We start from the raw sequence: 21,049 nt of genomic DNA, 5'->3' as shown, positions 1-21,049 counted from the left end.
TAGATCCAATCTGGGACTGTCTTTTATTTTCAATTCTACTTCATCACGGCTTTGCTTCACCTTACTTGACCGCCGTATGACAGAATTAGCTCCACCACGGAGCATTCAACAATGGCTCAGTTGGGATAGATTTGAAAATGATGCTGTTTGGACAACTGTTTGAATTTCTTTGGCTATTTATGTTTGTCTTGGGCTGTGGTAGATACACACTCCTGACCTTTCCAGTGATTAAAGGGCAAATAAAAAGGGAGAAAACATAAGCCAAATATGGCTGGACATTGTTTAAGAGAATCTGGTCCAAGATTTAGCTAATGTCAGGTAGATCAGCTGTAGAAGATTTCCCACTGGCCCCACGGACTTAATCTTGTTTATCTTAATGTTTCAGTGTTTTGCAACAGGATTAGAAGCTCCTCATCCTCCAGTGATTTGTTTTCTTTCTTTCTTGCATTACTTCTTCTCCTTGCTTATTCCTGGCTACTAAGATAAGTAAAAGAAGAGACTCATTTTCGAACATCAGCGGTGTTTATCTGCTGCTTATCAAAGCTGACCTTACAGATAGCCTTTGAAAGCATACTAAGCCTCCTCATCTGACTTGTGTGAAGAATTTGTACAATTAAGCATCATAGAGTGGCAGAAACACAGAGAGATGGTTTTAATGCTGTGCACATTCTTGCAAGCCTCACTTTAGGGCATTGTATATTATGTGGGTTATGGCAACAAACCGAAATTAACTAAGCCATAGTTTAAAGCAGTGGTTCTCAACCTGTGGGTCGGGACCCCATTTGTGGTCGAACGACCATTTCACGGGGGTTGCCAAACAATGCAGTCCGCCATTTTTTTCCCCTTTTCCTTAGCTGTGCTACTCCCTTTTATTCTATTGGCTTTTGAAAGCCAATAGAATAGACTCTCTTGAATAGAGTCTAATTCTATTGGCTTTCAAAAGCCAATAGGAATTGTCCAGGCTGTCTCTGCCCTGCTGAGCCTGCCAAAAGTCCCATTCTGCAAACGGGGCTGCACCAGTTGAGTAGTCCTCAACTTACGACTGGTTGAGTAGTCCTCTACTTACGACCGGTTGGGGGTCACGGCAGTAAAAAGGTTGAGAACCAATGATTTAAAGTGATGGCAAATCTAATCTTTGACTTGATCAGAGGGAAGGATAGAGTGATTTCTCTCCCAATCTCTTATCACAGCAGCAATAATAGAATATTAACATTGGGTCTTCCGTGTATATAACCTTCCTAGCTTTTGCTTATCTCTTTTGACTAACTTTCTCCACACACACAAAAAAAAATCCAATAAGAAGGAAAAGATGAGAAAGATCCACAATACCTTTTAACTGACTGTATTATCAACTTGTAAACACCCAATGATTTAAAACAATAAAAACCCACTGTACTTTTCCTCAAAATATCAGAGACTATATTAATTCACCTTGGGTAGTAGGTAAAAATAAAGGGATCCCAGTTTAATAAAGTCACTGTTGCTGACAGCCTGCCCTGACAAACCTTTTAAATATCAGCCTCATAAAAGCCATAGTTACTTTATCTTTTACATTCCTAAAATTGTAGTGGGAGCCATAAACACGCAATCTTCAGAAAAAGAGTCTAACTGGAGAAGTGCCTGGCTCATCTGGTTCTGATTAGACAATTAGCAAAAATAGAGTACAGAACCACAACCAGAGGTCTCATTTTGAAATATTAACCAGCCCTTGGGAAGGAAGGCCTCTGGAGAATAAGCATGGGTGGGTTGGAAGAAATTCACAGGCAATCCCAATCTAATGAGGACATCAAAACTTTGGAGAGCAGAGAACTGAAAAAAAGTAAGGTTCCACATTTAGGCAAGAAAAATCAAATGTACAGGTATAGTATAGGGGGTACCTTGCTCAATAGTAGTAACTGTGAGAGGGACCTCGGAGTCCTAGTGGGCAATCATTTAAATATGAGCCAGCCGTGTGCTGCAGCTACCAAAAAAGCCAACACAGTGCTAGGCTGCATTAACAGAGGGATAGAATCAAGATCACGTGAAGTATTAATACCACTTTACAAGGCCTTGGTGAGGCCACCCTTGGAATACGGCATCCAGTTTTGGTCACCATGATGTAAAAAAGAAGTTGAGACTTTAGAAAGAGTGCAGAGAAGAGCAACAAAGATGATTAGGGGACTGGAGGCTAAAACATATAAGGAACGATTGCTAAAATTGGATAGGTCTAGTTTAACGAAGAGAAGGACAAGGGGGACATGATAGCAGTGTTCCAATATCTCAGGGGTTGCCACAAAGAAGAGGGAGTCAAGCTATTCTCCAAAGCGCCTGAAGGCAAGACAAGAAGCAATGATGGAAACTAATCAAGGAGAGAAGCAACCTAGAACTAAGGAGAAGCTTCCTGACAGTTAATACAATTAACCAGTGGAACAACCTGCCTCCAGAAGTGGTGAATGCTCCAACACTGGAAGTTTTTAAGAAGAGACTGGACAGCCATTTGTCTGAAATGGTATAGGGTTTCCTGCCTGAGCAGGGGGTTGGACTAGATGACCTCCAAGGTCCTTCCAACTATTATTATTATTATTATTATTATTATTATTATTATTATCTTTTATTTCAAAAAGGAGGTTCCCCCTGAGTTTTGTACAGCTTGGGCTTTCTGGAGAACAAAAACAGAGTGCAAGAAAAAAGAAAACAAAAGCTATGTTCGCGGACAAGATAATTGCTTCCATATTTTATCGATGAGTAATACAAAGGCCCTATGAAACAATGGTCATATTCAGATGGTCAAGACCTTCATTGGCATGATTTTCAGAAATCTGGATGCAGCCATCTCTCTCCCCCATTTGAGAGAGCAGGATGGCTTCCAAGCAAGCTACGTTGTAAGTCCTTATTTAACCTTATTCCTGCCTTATTTGGAAATCACTAGTCATTATCCCCTCTCAATTTTGATTAAAATCAGGAAAACAGACTTCAAGCCACCAACAAGCCTTGAACCACCAACTCCACTCCCACCAACACTGACAGGGCAAGCCACTAGTATATAACATGAGAGCAAACCCAATTCCCTACTAGCACTGATGATGTTACCTGGTTTGGTAATGAAATGTCTGCAAGAAAAAAGCCAAGCTACAGACACACACAAACACAGTTTATGTATGTATGTGTATGTATACATAGAGAGAGACATACACCCATACATATAAACACACACATAGATACACATACTCCCAACACCTTTCTGTTAAGTGATTCAGTATAGTAATTTACTATAGATGAATCCAAGGCAAGTTATTTTCACAGCCTGGATAATGTTATGTACGTCTGTTGAAAGGCGTGGCCTCCATCTTTAATTCTACTGTTAAAAAGTGCTCCGAGCAATGTTTCTTTTACAGATCCAAACCAACTCCAATGAAGATCAAAGGGCCTACTGCAAGTTTATTTTGTGCCTCCAGGATGGGCTGCATTCAAAGTTCAAGCCAAGCTTTTCATGGACCTAGCAAGTTAGAAAAGTACTTCTCATGTTTGTTCCAAATTCTAGAGGCTAACCAGCATCCAAGAACAGCTATAAAAGTAAGCCTCTTTTTTTTTCCTGTTATGACAAGAACCAGATTTCTTAATTAAAAACAAATGTTTGTGTATCCCAGTAAAAGCTGATATTTAGAAAAACCACTTGAGGTATCTAAATGGTAGAATAATAACTAAGGCTGCATTCTTGAAGCAAAGATGTCAGGATTTAATATTTCACCACATTACCTCTGCCTCATGTCTTATTTAATAACTGGCCATGATTTGATACCCTCTTCTGAGGAGTAAACAATGCTCCTTGTCAATTCTCCACTGAGAGTTTGACAAAGGAGGCAGGAATACATCAAGTGACTAATTTGATTTCCATTCCAAAGCCATCCAAAAAGTTTAGATGTCATTTGCAATTGCAGCTTGTGTTTAGCTTTCTTACGAAACAAGTTTTGGAGTCTAGAGAAAAATCTGCCACTGCTAGAACACTAAAGGGACACCATTCTTAGCTGGGAGAAGGAAAAGAGAAATATAGAAAACAACTCAGATATAAGATTTTATCCATTTATAACTCATGTTTAGTCTTTGGTGACAAATGTCTTATTTCTTGCTTCGTTTGTGGCTTTGGGGTAGGGTCATAAGCAGTGGTGAGATTCAGCCGGTTTGTACCACTTCGGCAGAACCGGTAGCTAATTTTTTTGTTGCCCAGGCCCAGAATGGACTTCCAGAAGCGGCATCCACACAGAGAACCGGTTGTTCACATATTTGAATCCCACCACTAGTCATAAATATCCTCAGGAGAGGTTTTTGCTTAATTCAAATACAATCATTCATTTTCCTAAGAAAAGTGAAGGATATTTAGAAGCAAATGATGGATCTATTTCCCCAACTACATAGAAAGACAGGAGAGAACTTAAAGCAGATACTTTTGCCCCAGTAGATTCCAGTAGGAGAGCACAAAGGGTTTTGCTATGTTTATAAATACGTTACTTCCTTCCTTGGCACTAAGAATTGAAATAACAAGAAAAGGATTGGTTGGGTGCACCAACATTTGACTACCACAACTTTATATCCTAAAATATGACATTAATATAGATTACACTTACACCTATTGATGTATAAGTAAATGATGATGGGCAACTTCCAAAAAACCCACTATCCATGTCATCTGTAGACATATAACCACTATTCATAGCAGCATCTAAAAATAAAAGAATAATGGAATTACAATTAGAATTTAAAGCATTTGGCCAGTATGAATTTTTCTGCTTCCAATAGAAATTAGGTGTATATTGGATCATCTAGAACAGTGGTTCTCAACCTGTGGGTCGGGACCCCATTTGGGGTCGAATGATCATTTCACGGGGGTCACCAAACCATGCTGTCCGCCATTTTTTCCCTTTTCCCTAGCTGTCCTACTCCCTCTTATTGGTGGCCACACCCACTTGGGGGTCACCACAACATGGGGAACTGTATTATGGGGTCACAGCATTAGAAAGGTTGAGAATCACCGATCTAGAATTTAACTGGTAGTTGAGGAAGTCGTATAAAATTTAATTTCATTACAGCTAAATTACAACGCAATGAAATTTCATTACAATTAAATAATCTAACTAGTAATTGAGGTAGTTATATAAAATTTAATTTCATTACAATTAAATTAAATAATTGTAATTGAAATTAAATGTTCTATAACTACCTCAATTACTAGTTAAATTCTAGATGACCAAATATGGACCTAATTTCTATCAGAAGCGGAGAACTTCATGCTGGCTTTGAGTTCTACTGTAAAATCTATTACAGTTGGCTGTGTTGTCTGGCGTTTACAGAAGTTGTAATCCACAAACGTGTAAAGACCGCCAGATTGCCTTCTCTCAATCTCCTCCAAGCTATAAAGATAGACCAACCCTACAGATAAGCCAGGTTAGGAATCAGACAGCATGGAACTATATTTGATTTCTGAAATGTATAAATAATGGAGTTTTGCCTGAATCGCCCTCTATCTTCTTTTACGTGAACCAGAATCATGGCGGGGTTATTTCGACTTTCTCCCTTAAGCTTATTGATTTCCTAAGCCTGAGATGTTGTTTAGGATCTCTTGTATCTATTAGTAGCTTCTGCATTCCTTTGCTCTCTTTGCATTTGTGGGCCAGACGCCACTGAAGCATTTTTTAAAAAAAACGAACAGTTTTTGAAAAGGTAATTAGTAATAGTAGTAAAGTTGGAAGGGACCTTGGAGGTCATCTAGTCCAACCCCCTGCTCAGGCAGGAAACCCTACACCATTTCGGACAAGTGGCTGTCCAGTCTCTTCTTAAAAACTTCCAGTGTTGGAGCATTTACTGCTTCTGGAGGCAAGCTGTTCCACTGATTAATTGTTCTCACTGTCAGGAAGTTTCTCCTTAGTTCTAGGTTGCTTCTCTCCTTGATTAGTTTCCACCCGTTTCTTCTTGTCCTGCCTTCAGGTGCTTTGGAAAATAGCTTAATTCCCTCTTCTTTATGGCAGCCCCTGAGATATTGGAATACTGCTAACAGGTGAGCAATTTCATGTTTTTCAGCACCTTGGACAGAGCATGAAGTGCAAGGGAACTTGTCCAATTAGGGTTAGGCTGAAACTAAATCTACTTTATAGGACTAAGACCCAAGATTCTACCTCTTTGCTAAGAAATGGATGATCAAGCCTAGCACTAAAACAGTATTTTAAATTGTGCATGTTGAACACACTGGAGTCTGGCCCCTCAACTACCACCTGGCCTGTTGTCATTGATCCAAATCTCAGAAGACAGATCCTCAGCACTGATGATCTTACCTACTTTGGATAATGAAACATCTGCATGAAAACAAAAGCTCAGAGAGCACCAAGGACCCCTCATTTCAACTGTGAGCTACGAATATTCTCCTTTAACAGTCTCAGAAGACGGCTGCTTGTTTGGTTCAAGAGCTGCAACATCCCAACTCATGAGGCCTCATTTTTCTACTACTGTCTTATTTCAGGTTGACCCAATACACTGAATTTGGTTACAGAGGGTTGATTGATGTGAAATATTCCAGGCAATTACAGAGGTAGAGAAAGTCAGCTGACTGAGGAGATGTTATGTACACTCCAGATATACAGGAGAGTGAAATTTTGCCTGCAAAGTGGATGCAGCCCAGGTAGTGAAGAGTTCAATCTAGAGTCAAGTAATAGGAGATAGACAAGTGTAGCACAGGGTCAGGAAAAGTAGCAAAGAAGCAAAGGCCAAAAAGTTCTCTAAGCCCAGTTGAGTCAGCAAGTCAAGAGTCAAGGAGCAAGAGGAGAAATCAAAATCTCAGGGATGTAGATCCGATATGGTGTTGTTTTTAATGGCGTTCACACTCTGAGAGCTGTCCTTAAACAGGCCAACTGGTACGGCTCAGTTAAGAACAATGGGTCTTTGCTTGTTGACTAACTAAGCTAATCTGTAGTCTTTTAGTCAGTGAAGATTTTAGTCTGATCTCCCTAGTTCTGCCTCAATTCTCAATTCTCTAACCATCATACTGTACCAGCACTCAGTATATTATTGATTATTCCCCCCCCCCCGGACACATTATACAAAGACATAGCTACTTGAAGAAGGCTCTAATGCTGGGGAAAGTGGAAGGAAAGGGAAGAAGAGAAGGATTTTTTTTAAAAGAAGTTTCTGCCAATTCTGAGAGAAATGTGCTTATCTCAGTAGGGATTTCCAAGTTTCCAGACTATTACAGGCAGGCATCACTATTTCAATGTTTGTTTTTATGGCATAGCTTTAAAAAAAACCCTAGGACTTCTAAGTAATGGAAAGTGTCTAAGAAGTTCTAAGAACTAACGGAAAGTGTCAATTCCAAAGGGTGTGTCAATCAAAAGCCTGCCAAATGACTTATGTCCCTCTATGTTTCCCGTCATAAATAAAATAATAGAACACACAAACTGTTTGGAAAATGAAATGCAAACTGTCTCCATTCTTGTTGAAAGAATTTAATAAATTTAGAGTAATGATGGGCAGAAGAACTAACTGGAATATGGAATGCGAAGCAAATTCAGTAGCCCCAAAATACAGAGGTGGCCAATGATTTTTTTTTCAGGAACAAAATGATATTTTCCCACATTCAGTAGCTTTGAGGGTGGTCTGGATTCCTTGTGCCAAAGGGTAGAAATGATTGCATTATGTGGGTTTTGAAATTAGCTACTGAACTCTGGTCTAATGCATCAACAAAGATTTTCAAAAATTGAAGGAGAAATTCACACATTACATTTAAATATTAAATTAGTCACCTGCTACAATGCTACGTGAACTTTTTTAAAAAAAAACAACTGTTACTATGTAAGTAATGCACATCTTAAAACAACACCATTAGATTAGAATTAAGATAGAAATTTCAAATAATTAAGAAGACTATATCATAACTGAAATGCATAAGTTGATTCATAACTGTAAAATTCCCCTTCAAAATTATCATTCAGTTTCGCTCAACAAAATCCATGTCTTCATAGATGATAAAGTTTCTTAACAGGTTCTGAATTTTTAACAAACTGATATCCGTCATTTCATATATTGTATCAATAAGTTATACCGTTAAGACTATAGTATTTCTAATAATTTGGAGTGCCAAAGGTCTATATTTGAAATGCTATATTTCCTATATATGAAGGTCTGTATATATGTATTTCCATTTCTAGATGGTAGATAGTCTTGTTGTCACCAGCATAAATCTGAAAGCATCTTTTGTGTTTATTATTTTCATTTTATCCCTTAAATATAAAATATATAATTCTATTGTTGGCAGAACAGGACAGTTCTTACTTGTGTCCCTAAAAATGCTTTCCAAAACTATTAGATCTTTCAACATTATTCCCACCAAACATGTTAAGAGTGTCAAGACTAAAGATAACCTTTAATTTTATGCATTAACAAAATTATACTTGAAATTTTGAATTCTTCCGTTCTAAATTCCTATAGAACAGACCACGAATCCACAAATTTCCATTTTAAATTAGCATTTCTCAATCTTGGCCTTTTGAAAATGTGTGGATTTCAATCCACCCAAGATAGCAGGGGAAATATGGGAGTTGAGGTCCATGGACCTTAAAGTGACCAAGGTTGAGAAACCCACTGTTCTAATGGCTTATGCAGCTAGTCTTCACTCAAAGTTTCTTAAACCATAGATCCCTTCACAGGACACCAATCGACATATTGAACTGACCTTGCTTATCACCCAATAGTTCCCAGATCTTCACATTAACTTAGGAATAAGCTAATGATGTTTCTGAATCTCCTTCATGTCCTTCGTCTTACATGGCAGCAGCACCCCAAAACACTGGAAGATAACAACAGCAAAAAACAAATGTCTTATCAACTCTCCAATCCCTTTCAAATAGTTTGAAATGGTTTGACCTCACTAGGGGCTCCAATGATAATGTCTACGTTTGATCCTGTTGTAGTTTGCTGAGGGAATAGGAATTCTGGAATTCACTCCAGCTTGGGACACTGCTGTTCTAAATTGACTCTCTTGTAATGTCTACAACAGAACATAGCTAAAACAAGCCATGTCTTAATATGATGTGTAAGATCAGCCAAAAGCCTCTGACGTTTGTTCAATAAACTCTTATCCAGACTTTCTCTCCAAAATGTATGTTTTCACTATAGGGTTTGAGACAAATTGAAGCAAAAGCTTCAATCCATTCAGGGTAAATTTGTTTCTCTAAAGCTTATTCTCTTGTTTTTCAGCAATCCCAGCTCCTTAAAAAGGCTGGGAAACTCCTAGAACCCTAGAAAGTTATCACTGCTCAGTATAGATAGTAGTGATACTCAAAAAATAGAGTGGGTGTATCATAGCATCCTATGCTTCTGATAATCTCTATGTTATAGGGTTCCAACAGCAAAGCTGGGAAAGACTTTGGCTAAAATCCCTGAAGATGGAAAAACCTCATAGCTTAATTCATCATGTGTCAGCCTCATCCTTTCTAATTTTAATAAGAACATCAATAAATTCGCTGCATAAAGTATTGGTTCCCGTAAAACTAGGATGAATCATAATACCTTGGACTATAAAATGGTAGCCAAATATTTAAAAATTCTAGGAAATGACTAATACTTTGTAAAGCTCCACTTCTTCCTGATGTTTAATTCAGATGGAAAAGGGCACAGCTTAACTTATAGAGATGAAAAAAGGAGGAAACAGCTTGTTAACTTGACCCTGTCCACTTGCATGGTGACAAGGTTGTTAGCTGCCCAAAATAATAGGCAAATATAAATGTGGCTGCTGGATACAAAAATCCCTTTGCTTAGGAGGAAGCAAGATTTTTTTGAGACAGGTTGGAGCCAGGGAACAATTGACTAGGAAGAAAAGAGACTGTTCCCTTGAATGCCCAGCTGAGATGGTGCCTATAAGATGACATCTTCAATTTCATTATCCTAACTTTCTCACTGCCAAGAAAAGCGTCTGGTTCCCATTGCATAATGTCAAGGAAAGGCACTCTGTATATGCTTACAGTCATTTATCTGTCTCAATATTTAAAAGACGTTGAAAAGTTAGGAGTCTAGTCATTGAGTTTGTGACTCAAGTCAAATACTTGAGTCTTCACACTTTGCCAAGAGGCAACATCTGCTGTTCTCCACTGTAAGACATGTCCAATCATCACATGGAAAGTGATTGATTACGTACAATCAAATCATTATTGCTTCTCTCCATGTTGATCTGTCCCTAACCTGGCTCTTCAGCTGTTCCAATGGTGTACCCATCACCACTGTAACTGAGTCCATCCACTGGTCATTCTTTTCTTTACTCTTTCCTTCCACTTTTCCCAGCATTAGAGCCTTCTCCAAAGGGTTAGGACTTTTTATAAGGTGTCCAAAGTAGGATAATTTGCACAATTTACACACATTTGTGCTTGGAGTTTGAATTGATTTGCTTTGTTTTCTTGGCTGTCCACTAATGGAAATTCTCCATACATGGAAAGTACCCACCTGAAAAAGAGAGGACTACTTATTGTACTTCTTCATGATTTAGAACACTGATACTGCAACCTTCCAATCAGCTTCCAATCTTCCTTCCTTCCTTCCTTCCTTCCTTCCTTCCTTCCTTCCTTCCTTCCTTCCTTCCTTCCTTCCTTCTGGTGGAGACTGAAGTCAAAAATAATTACAGAATTTTCCATGAATCCTACATGAATTTTAGCTTGCTCCCTAGCTATCAAAAAGTTGTATCTAAATTTGGGATTAACAGATCAATATATTTCACTATACTCAAAACTTATGCCAATTAATTTAAATCTTGTATAATAGGGTCTTTTATTGTAAAATCATGAATTTCTATACATTCTTAGTATTTACTTTTTAAATACCAGCAGCTATTGTTCTGATAGTCATAGTTCTATGCGAGGCGTCTTATAAATTGCAAACAGCATGCTGTCTTGCTTCATTACCAAAAACATACTTTGGTTAATTTATATATAAATAGTATGAATTTCCTTTTTCTAAAAAAAAGTAGCAAATTTGTTCTCTACTATGAAAATTGCAAACACATCGGATCTTTGACCTTGCTGAGCCTAATGGGAACACAAATAGTTTATAATATTCTACCAGTTGTGTTATTTTCAGCCATCAATGAGAATTTATATAAAAATAAACATCATTTAAGAAATAAGGGGAAATTGGATCAAGCCAAAACTTAATGGCCTCAAGAAACACCACAGCATTGATTTAGCTGAATAGCAAAATATGAGATGTCTTAGGTAACTGTGCTATATTCATACATAAATATATTTCCTTTAAGTTTACTGGGCCACATGATAAAATTCAGGGTCTCTATATTTCAACTGCAAAGTTCAAATGACTGCTTCTAGCTTTAATTTTGTTTTTGTTTTTTTTAAAGGAAACTTTCTGGAAAAAATTAACTGAAAGTCAAGACAGCTCTGTTGCACAGACAAAAACAATACTTAGTAACCAATATTACTAAACCATCATAGTGTACACTAAATGTCAAAAGCATATTTTGGATATAGAACCGAGGAATGGCTTATGTTAAGAACATTATTACAAAGAACATTATTATTTTTCTTTCTTTTTTTTAGCAAATAAGAACCTTACCTTGAAAATTCATACTAGGTAAGTAGATAGGAAGGAAGGAAGGAAGGAAGGAAGGAAGGAAGGAAGGAAGGAAGGAAGGAAGGAAGGAAGGAAGGAAGGAAGGGAGGGAGGGAGGGAGGGAGGGAGGGAGGGAGGGTTTTAGAGATACCTTAAAATAAACGATTTCCTATGAAACAAGTACTATTTCAGTTTTATGAGAAATCTGATAGAGACCCAAAATCTAGCAGGAATCAAGGCCATAGACTATCTATCCTTCACCTAAAGAAATGCACAGATATGGTTGGTTTGGGGCAAGATGCTTTATATTGGCATTTTTGGAAAAGGGTCTTTTATTTACTAAGGCTACTGTAGGGGGTTACAGTGGGCTTAATAAATAAAGTAATAAATGTTATATAAAATATTTATTATAAAAATAAATGATTTTCCTTTATTTCCAGCCTCAGAAGCAAGGAAAGCCAACTGTCCATTTTCAGCTGTTCTGGGTGGAGATGCTGAGGACCCCAGAAAGGATATTCAGGGATATTCAAGGCCACAGAGCAATCTTACAACTTGACTTCTGGAAAGTCCATTTATGGCAATTTACAAATGTGAATCACAATTCGAAAAACAGTGCTTTGAATGGGGCCAAGGTCAGGGCGATAGGGCGCAGCGTTACATTCTTGTGGCATGCTCTTGTACGATTGTTATTGCCCTTTGTGACTGTCAAAAAAGATGAAGCACTATCAGATTAACCAAAGCGGGGGAACATATGTTGAACTCAGCTCGGGAAAAGATGCGTCCCATTGTCAGAATAAACACAGCAGTAGTGAGTTTACACTGACGAGTCCCTGCCTGGCTTGGTATGAAAGTGTTCGCCTCATGGGCTATTATTCTTTGTTTTCACAGTGTACACAACCAGCCATCAATTTGAAAGGAAGATTATTCAGCTTGGCATTTCTTCCTAAAAGTTTATATCATTTGGATAATTGTCCAAGCTGGGTTTTTTCCCCCCTTTTAACTATGTTTTTTCCCTCCTTTTCATAGGGAAGGTTTTCTTTTATCGATGTTACGGGGTTTTCGGTTTCATTAATTTTTTTAAGCATCCTTAAGCCAGACTTCTATGGTAACACAAATTTAATGGCCAATGGAAAACTTCCAACCTATTGCTCAACAAAGCCACACTTCTTTTTATTCCGTAACCCTCAGTGACAACTACCAAGTAAACAAGGACTGCTTGTCCAAAGGAAAATCCTCAAAGCTTGCAGGAATAGACTCAGATCTGTCTGTGGCAAAGCATAGTTGATGAATTCACCTTTTCCAGCCGACTGAATAGTATAATATGATTTGCTATATTTGCATTGCATTACATTATCAGTGTTTTTTCTGTACCGCAAAATATACTGATAGGAATAAACAAGCATTGTAAGAGAACGGTATCGGTATACGTCAGTGTTTTTCAACCTTGGCAACTTCGAGATATGCGGATTTCAATTGTCAGAATTCCCCAGTCACCTTGTTTCCTTCTGCCACAAAGATGACTGAAGTAATAGAGAGAAACGAATTCAGATGATCTAAAAGAAAATTAAAAACCTACGTTCAGCCATAGAATTGAAAAAAATCAGTTAAAAGTGATTTAATGACAATGCTAGCTATTCATCTTAATAACAGCAGCACTGTGCTACTACAGCACGTTTGATTTTTCTTTTAAAATTAATTTAAAATTAATTGTCCTACGAGCCATGAAAGTCAGAGGGATGACTCTGGATGAATCACCAGGAGACTGTGAGTTCTATCCTACCTCAGCCATGAAAGCCAACTGGATGACTTTGGGCCAGTCCCCCTCTCTCAGCTCAACTCACAGGACTGTTGTGGGAAAAACAGGGGGGAAAAGTTGTGTTGGATATATTAGGAAGGAATATTAGTTATGTTCACCGCCTTGGGTTACTTACAGTATAAAATGATAAAGGCAGGATAGAAATAAATAAATAAATAAATAAATGTCCTTGTAAGACAGTGGTTCTCAACCTTTTTAATGCCGCGACACCCAACCGGTCGTAAGTCGAGGACTACTACTACTACTACTTCTGCAGCACCGTTTGCAGAAGGGGACTTTTGGCGGGCTCAGCAGGGCAGAGACAGCCTGGAAAATTCCTATTGGCTTTTGAAAGCCAATAGAATTAGACTCTATTCAAGAGAGTCTATTCTATTGGCTTTCAAAAGCCAATAGAATAAAAGGGAGTAGCACAGCTAAGGAAAAGGGGGAAAAAATGGCGGACTGCATTGTTTGGCAACCCCCGTGAAATGGTCGTTCGACCCCAAATGGGGTCCTGACCCACAGGTTGAGAACCGCTGCTGTAAGAGATCAACATGGCAACTGCTCTCTTTTTATGTCCAGATTAAATCAGCGAGGTTTTGGGGGTGTTTTTTTTATAGGATTTTCTTTTCTTTACCCAAAGCTATATTGTCAGGAAAAGGGTTTAGTTAAATAGAGAGAACAGCACCAATGTGACATGGATACAACCAGAATTCTCGCTTTCTACTTCCACATATGTGTACCTCGCCATACGGTACAAAAATCAGAAGGATTTCGTTCTAAGACCTGAGCATCAGCTGGAAGATCGTCCCCTTCAAATCTACTCAAGTGATTCACCAAATAATAAGCATAAAAAGATATCCTTTTATGGCTGAAATACTGTCACAGAGAAAAGGTCAGGAGATTTAGTATGCAATCGAGCCAATAAACAGATAAAAATGAGTAATTTCCTTGGTATCAAAGTTTAGCCATAGTAATATAAAATGTCCTTTAAAATGCACTCATGTGACACGGTCAGCAAGGGCTATTAATTCAGGACTGGAACAGGGTTTAATTTAATTCAACTCCGGGACTAGTCAAAATGTATTAGAAAAAAAATTAATACCAGCTAAGAGATCTTCAGCTTATGGTGAGAAGGAATCATCTTAAGATGTCTGGACTTTAAGTCCCAGAATTCCCCAGCCAGAACAGGGATACCTTCATCTTGGGAAGAGATAAGAATGCATGTTTCTGGATCCAATAACACCCAACAGAAAAATGTGCTGAAACAAATGTGTAAATAGATGGAATTTCTCAGGTATGCCTGGAAAAGTCACAAAGCAACAATAGCACTAAAGATAGGAGAGAAAGGAAACTGTTCATTGGCTGGAACAGTTTTTCCAATTGCTGGAAAAAGACATCATTTTTTTGCGAAGGGCTTTTCGTTGAGCAAATCACTTCTATAGGAAAAACAGAGATATTTTTACCAATCCTTTCAACCCATATTTTCATACTGAGTTTTTTCAGAGCATCTTCAATACAAGGCAGCCATCTCAAGCACATTAGACAATGGCCTTATTTATTTGTTTGTTTATTTCCTGCCTTTATTATTTTTACAAGTAACTCAAGGCAGCAAACATATCCACCCACCTTTGTCCTCTTATTTTTCCCCACAACAACAATCCTGTGAGGTGAGTTGGGATGAGAGACAATGATTGGCTTAAAGTCACCCAATTGGCTTTCATGGCTAAGGCGGGAATAGAATTCACAGTCTCCTGGTGATTGGCCCAAAGTCACCAGCTGACTTTCATGGCTAAGTGTAGGACTTGAACTCATGGTTTCTGGCTTTCTAGTCTTCACTTAGCTTATTCTATTTCTTTCATAACCTTCTATATGTTTCAAATGACCATGTTCCAATTAACCTCAGGGCTTGAATCATTTTGAAGGACTTCATTATATTTCTTTTTGCTAAAATCCTCAAATAAGAGCATCCAAAAGCTCCAGAAAACTTCATTAACGATTAGAAAACAGAATTCACTGTATGTCACATTACAACTATTTCACCTCTTAATGCATTAGAATTGTAACTCGCCAAAATTTCATGCCCAAAGGAATTATGAAAGCTGTCAAGTCTACACATTTGGGAACATCAAACTGGAGAAGTCTGCCATTTAGTGATGGGATGTAATGTGGAAATTTGTACATTTATAGGTTAAAATTTGGATTGGCTGGTGGAAAACCTACAGTACTCCCACAGTTTTCCCAAAAGCTTTCTGAAATATTAAGATAGACTCCTTCAGTGCTAGCCAAGGATTCTCATTTATAATTATTCACTTATTCCAAAGTCCTTGCCTTTGATTTCTCAGCTTTAATCTACATCGGCTTAACAACTGTCTTTTCATCACAAACTGAAGATTTTTGCAGCGTTTGAAGTTGAAAAGCCCGCATCCCTATGAACTGAAACAGTACAATTGTACATTATGAGATCATGTCGCAAAACAGATACACATCAGTGCAAGCCAAAATGTGTTGCATCCAAGTTAATCACTAGAGTGTGGGGTGTTCCTTTTCTTGAACCCGCCACAGCATCGGGAAAATGCTATATGAGCCAGATAAATCAAATAGTCCTTCAAAAAAATCTAAGACTCCTGTTGGATTATATCAAAAAATTGTTTAGGGTGCCTACTACACCTACAATGGACAATCAGAGGATCCTGGCAAATCTACAAGCTCCTCTGTTTCTCCCTACTTGCATTTCCTTGGAATTTGCATACAAAGCAGATTCTTTCTGATCGTGAAGCTGACAAACAGCGATCATAATTTGTAGGCAATGATAACTCTATCCCCCACTGATCCTACATGAGGTAAAGCAGACATGACCCCAGATCAGCGTTCTTTGGTCCACAACATTCCATTCCATTTTTAATTTAAGGACTGACCTCGCTATCATAAAGATATGTATTATGGTCTTCCTCTTCTCGGCATCTCTCAAGATGGTTTGGAAGCCCCAGAATTTCAAACCAAGCAGTCTCCAGATTATGAGGTGTCCTTCTCAGAATGCATAACCATTTCCCATAGATACTAGCTGTAGAATTCTTGGTCTGAAGAGTCCTAAGGTTGGAGAAGAATAAGTGAGACAGAATCTTAGGTAACTGCCTTCTTGTTGGGTCCTCTTAATTTGGTGGGATTCTCCTAGGAGGCATCACTAGTGTTCAGTGCAACGCATGCAAAGCTGGACCTGGAAGAGTTACCTTTTAATTTCTAGGTTTGCTTGACCATAGTGCATTTTGGGGGCATTCTGGGACACTGAAATAGGAGTCATCCATTTACATTCCATCAGAAGAATTCGGGGAAATTAATCTGTTAGGAACGATGCACTTTCACTTAACTTCTCCAGCGTAGAATTTGAGAATCACAAAGCAAGAGGATGAATCCATATCTCTCCTTCTTTCCCTACAAAAGCATAAACAAAAGGTGGAAGTCATTACTCTCCGTTTTTCTACAAGTCCAGGAAAACTAATCAGTGATGTCCTCACTGCAAAGTCTTGGCATGTACACTGTGAAACAAAAAAGATCAAGCGTTTGTTATTGTTTTGCCTTTTAACATTTTGCCCAAAAAGGCTTTGCAAATTGCATTACAGGAGACAACCGCTTCCATTAGCTCCAGAAATATACAAGCGAGCATTTGTTTGAGGGCTTTGCCCTTTCAGCATGAGAAACAATGTATTACTCATAGTGGGACTGAAATGAGGAAAAACCTACCTCAAGCAGAAGTGAAGAGTTTATTCTATTTTTGCCCTACAAACGTTCTGCCAACATGTCCCATTAGAGACTCCTACATAGCCATATTGGAGATGAAACGTCAACACAAGGGCAGGACCAGGTAGGAAGCAAACACAGACTAGGCATTAGGACAGTGATGGCGAACCTTTTAGAGACCGAGTGCCCAAACTGCAACCCAAAACTCACTTATGTATCGGCAGGTGCCGGGTAGGTGTGGCCCACTTGGTGGGCACAGCTACAGTGGGCGTGGCAGACTGGGTGGGTGTAGCCACTGGATGGGTGTGGCTGCAGTAGTCATGGCAGACTGGGTGGGCATGGCCGAGGTGGGTATGGCCACCTCAATGTTGCTTATGGGGAGGGACACCTGTGGGAGCCAGGCAGGGCAGGGTTGGGGGAGATCCAGGGGGTCTCTGGCAGATGGGATGGTGGGCTCCCTAATGGCGGCTCCAGGCTGGCTGGCTTTCGGCCAGTGATGGCGAACTTTTAGAGACCACGTGTGCTGGGGTGATGGCACGTGCCCACAGAGAGGGCTCCGTGTGCCGCCCCTGGCACCCGTGCCATAGTTCGCCACCACTGCATTAGGAGAAACCTCTTTGACTCTAGGAGTGGTCAGTCAGTGTAAACAGGCTTTCACACAGCATGGTGAGTTCTCCTTCTGGGAAGTCTTTAAACAGAGAATGTGGGATGTGTGGTCCAACACTGCATCATAGATCACCTTCCACTCTCTGTTTAAAGACCTCACCAACTTCGAGACTTCAACTCCAAGAATTCCCGAGCCAGCACAGATCTTAAAGTTGCTGAGGTTGAAAAACACTGCTCTAGTCGATTCTATATTGACCAGGAGGATGGAGAAGATGACAGCCAAGGCCCCCTTCTATCCTATGAGCCATGATGTAGGCAGAGAACTCCAAAATTTCAAACCTTAGAGCTAAATCCCAGCAAGGATACATGAAATCAGAAACAAAAATCAGTGAGGGATTGGGAGAGGTATTTTATGCATAGAGGGGCCCTTATATTCACAATACCCACTATTTTTATTCCAAGGAAAAATGCACGGGGAAAATCCCATTGGGATGGCAATCCACTTAGGGTTAAGGTTAGGCCCACAAAATCAAGCTAAATGCACGATGGCTTTGTGTCTTTTGTAAATTCTTAACAACTGTAAGTCTGCTTAGTTTTGTCTCCCTGGTTAGAAAACGCATTATTTTTAAGGTGGAGAGAATGCGGAATTCAACACAGCCCTGAGTCCACGGGATACCAAACACATGAAACTTATTAAGCACATCTTGTATACTAGGGCAGAGCAAAAACAAATCCAGAGCAGCCAATTGAAATCAGTATATTTGGGCTGGAAACATCCTATTGCTGCAAATCCCCATGAGAAGCAGAAGATGACACATCTCCGCACAAGTAGTCCGTGTGTCCCTGGTTTGGATCATGCCTTTTAAATTTGCACGCCCATCTGTCTTTAATCTGTGTGTCCTCGGGGTTGAAAGCTTGACCAAGCACAAATTGTAGAAGCCACACTTCATCAAACAACATTGAAATTCCAAAATTGTGGGTTGGTTAACACGTAAGGTCTAACTAATTGACTGGGCTTTGTAAACAGGAACTGGGATTCAACTTTACAAAAACAGTTATTGAGTGCGTATCTTTTTTTCTTTATTGCTAAAAAAAAAAATCTTCCTGCTGTGAATTAGCTGATGCTTTTCTACCTCTTGTATGTTTTACTTATACACTGGCCATAGGTGTGACATATGATTTATTTATTTGCTTTATTTGTTCAGTTTAGGCACCAATCGACTAACAGACTCTAGAAATCACCCTGCATATTAAATCAATAAAACAAATAGTATACAGTAATAAATAACAAACAAGTAATGCCAGAACTAAGGAATAAAGTGCCAGTATCGGCGCCCAGTCATCTAATATCCTGCCCCAAAACATTCAGACCGACTCAGCTTTTAAAATAATAGCTGAATTTGGGGGAGGGAGCATGCTTCCTACAGGGCATGTTGTCAAAAAAAACTCCACAACTCTGAAGTCCCGTAAGATGACATGATTTCAACAGGACTTGGAGCATACTAGATTTGGCTAGTCTAAAGAAAAGAAGAAACATGGGAGACATGATAGCAGTGTTCCAGTATCTGCCCCACAAGGCAGAGGGGGGGCAGGTTGTTTACCAAAGCACCAGAGGGCAGGACGAGAAACAATGGTTGGAAACTGATCAAGGAGAGAAGCCACCTGGAATTAAGGAGAAACTTCCTGACAGTGAGGACAATCAACCAGTGGAACAGCTTACCCCCATAAATTGTGGGTGCTCCATCACTGGAGATTTTCAAGAAGAGACTAGACATTCACCTGTCTAAGAAGGTATAGGTTCTCCTGCATGAGCAGGGGGCTGGACTAGAAGACCTCCAAGGTCCCTTCCAGCTCTATTCTATTCTATTCTATTCTATTCTATTCTATTCTATTCTATTCTATTCTATTCTATTCTAATGGAAGATGGTGATCCTTCAATAACTAGATCCTGAGCCATGATGACCAACATCTTGATGACCACAGGTCATGACCAACACTTGAATTCTACCTAAAGGCCAATTAGCTTTGTCACAATTTGCAGAGCAGAGACATTATGCAGTGAACTGAGATACACCCAAAGAGCATCTGAGCTGCCACATTCTATCTAGACCCTCTATAGCTTCAGAGTGGTTTTCAAGGACAGCCTGGATGGACATCATGTTGCTATAATGTAGCCATGAGGTGAGTAAGACATGTCCTGGTCAAAGAATTGACAAAACCTACAAAAGGGAACTATGCAAAGGTCCTCCTGGCCCCAGTTCCCACCTGCTCTTGGAGAAGAGTCACAAATCGAAATTATGAACTGGTTCCCTCTGGAGAAGTGCAACTCCATCATGAACTAAGTTGGGAGTTTCTGACAAATGAATCCAGGAATTCTCAGTCACTGAAGCTTTCTAGGATTCAGCTTGAACCTATTCTTCCCCTAACAGTGTCCAACAGATCCTAACAGTGTCCAGGTATTGAGTAGAAACACTTCTGTGTGGATCTTTTGGTGTTTCAATGGGTTGGGATGCCTATTTATATGAAATCCATAGCCAAGCTAAAATCAACTTATGAGAGAATAAACTCTCCAAAATACTGATCTTTCCCATACTCTACATTAACCATGGTGAAGTTCAGCACTTTGTAAAGGGATCACACTGAGGAAAGCTATTGTGGCACTCCTGTAACTGTGACATAGAACAGTTTAACTTAGCTTATGGTGCAGGGTGACTTTTAAACCAAAGTTAAACTACGGAAGAGCTATTTGACAGAGTGAATTGTAAATAGTTTAATGGATGAGGACACCTCCTAACCATCTTTTTCTAATTTTTCCATAAATATTTCACTCCATCCTCTGAACAAACATTTATGGGTAATATATAATATTTAACTTCATTTATTTATGCATTTTTAAAAAAAAAACATTTGCATATGTATACACACATCCACACACAGCCCCCCCCCCCCAACATCGCACTATGTGGAAAAAACATCATTTGCTTTGGCCAAACCAAAATGTCACTTGGACCAACTATTTCCTGGCTATTCTTCTGTCTTTAACAATCTAAATCTTCCTTGTCAGTCTGGAAGAATTCAATTTCTTCGTATAAACACTAGCTATAATAAGTATTTCTAAACCAGAAAGTTACCAAAAGTATTAATAGGTTCCAGACAGAACAGTGAAATTAGTGCATGAGACAAATGTGTTAGCTGGCCTACATAGGTTATTTCAGAAACAAAGCATGAACACAATTTCACATCAGTTTGAAGAACCTCCCATTTTCTGCCCCCATGCTTATCACAGGAACGTGGCTCCATCAAATTATCAGGGGGAAATAATCATAATAAATCACCAAA

General features: G+C 39.1%; 1 long non-coding RNA gene across 1 annotated transcript; it reads right to left on the bottom strand.

The window, feature by feature from the left end:
* Positions 1–4,640: 4,640 nt before the first annotated feature.
* Positions 4,641–10,590, bottom strand: LOC120315227. Its single transcript, XR_005558629.1, has 3 exons — positions 10,456–10,590; positions 8,693–8,806; positions 4,641–4,696 (listed from the first exon to the last, which is right to left on the bottom strand). It is a non-coding gene; the product is annotated as an uncharacterized LOC120315227 (long non-coding RNA).
* Positions 10,591–21,049: the final 10,459 nt, after the last annotated feature.

Source organism: Crotalus tigris, unplaced genomic scaffold (genome assembly GCF_016545835.1).
Source record: "Crotalus tigris isolate CLP2741 ecotype Arizona unplaced genomic scaffold, ASM1654583v1 scf7180000019068.10715455, whole genome shotgun sequence".
Taxonomy (NCBI): domain Eukaryota; kingdom Metazoa; phylum Chordata; class Lepidosauria; order Squamata; family Viperidae; genus Crotalus; species Crotalus tigris.
This window is presented reverse-complemented; position numbering and strand designations above follow the sequence as displayed.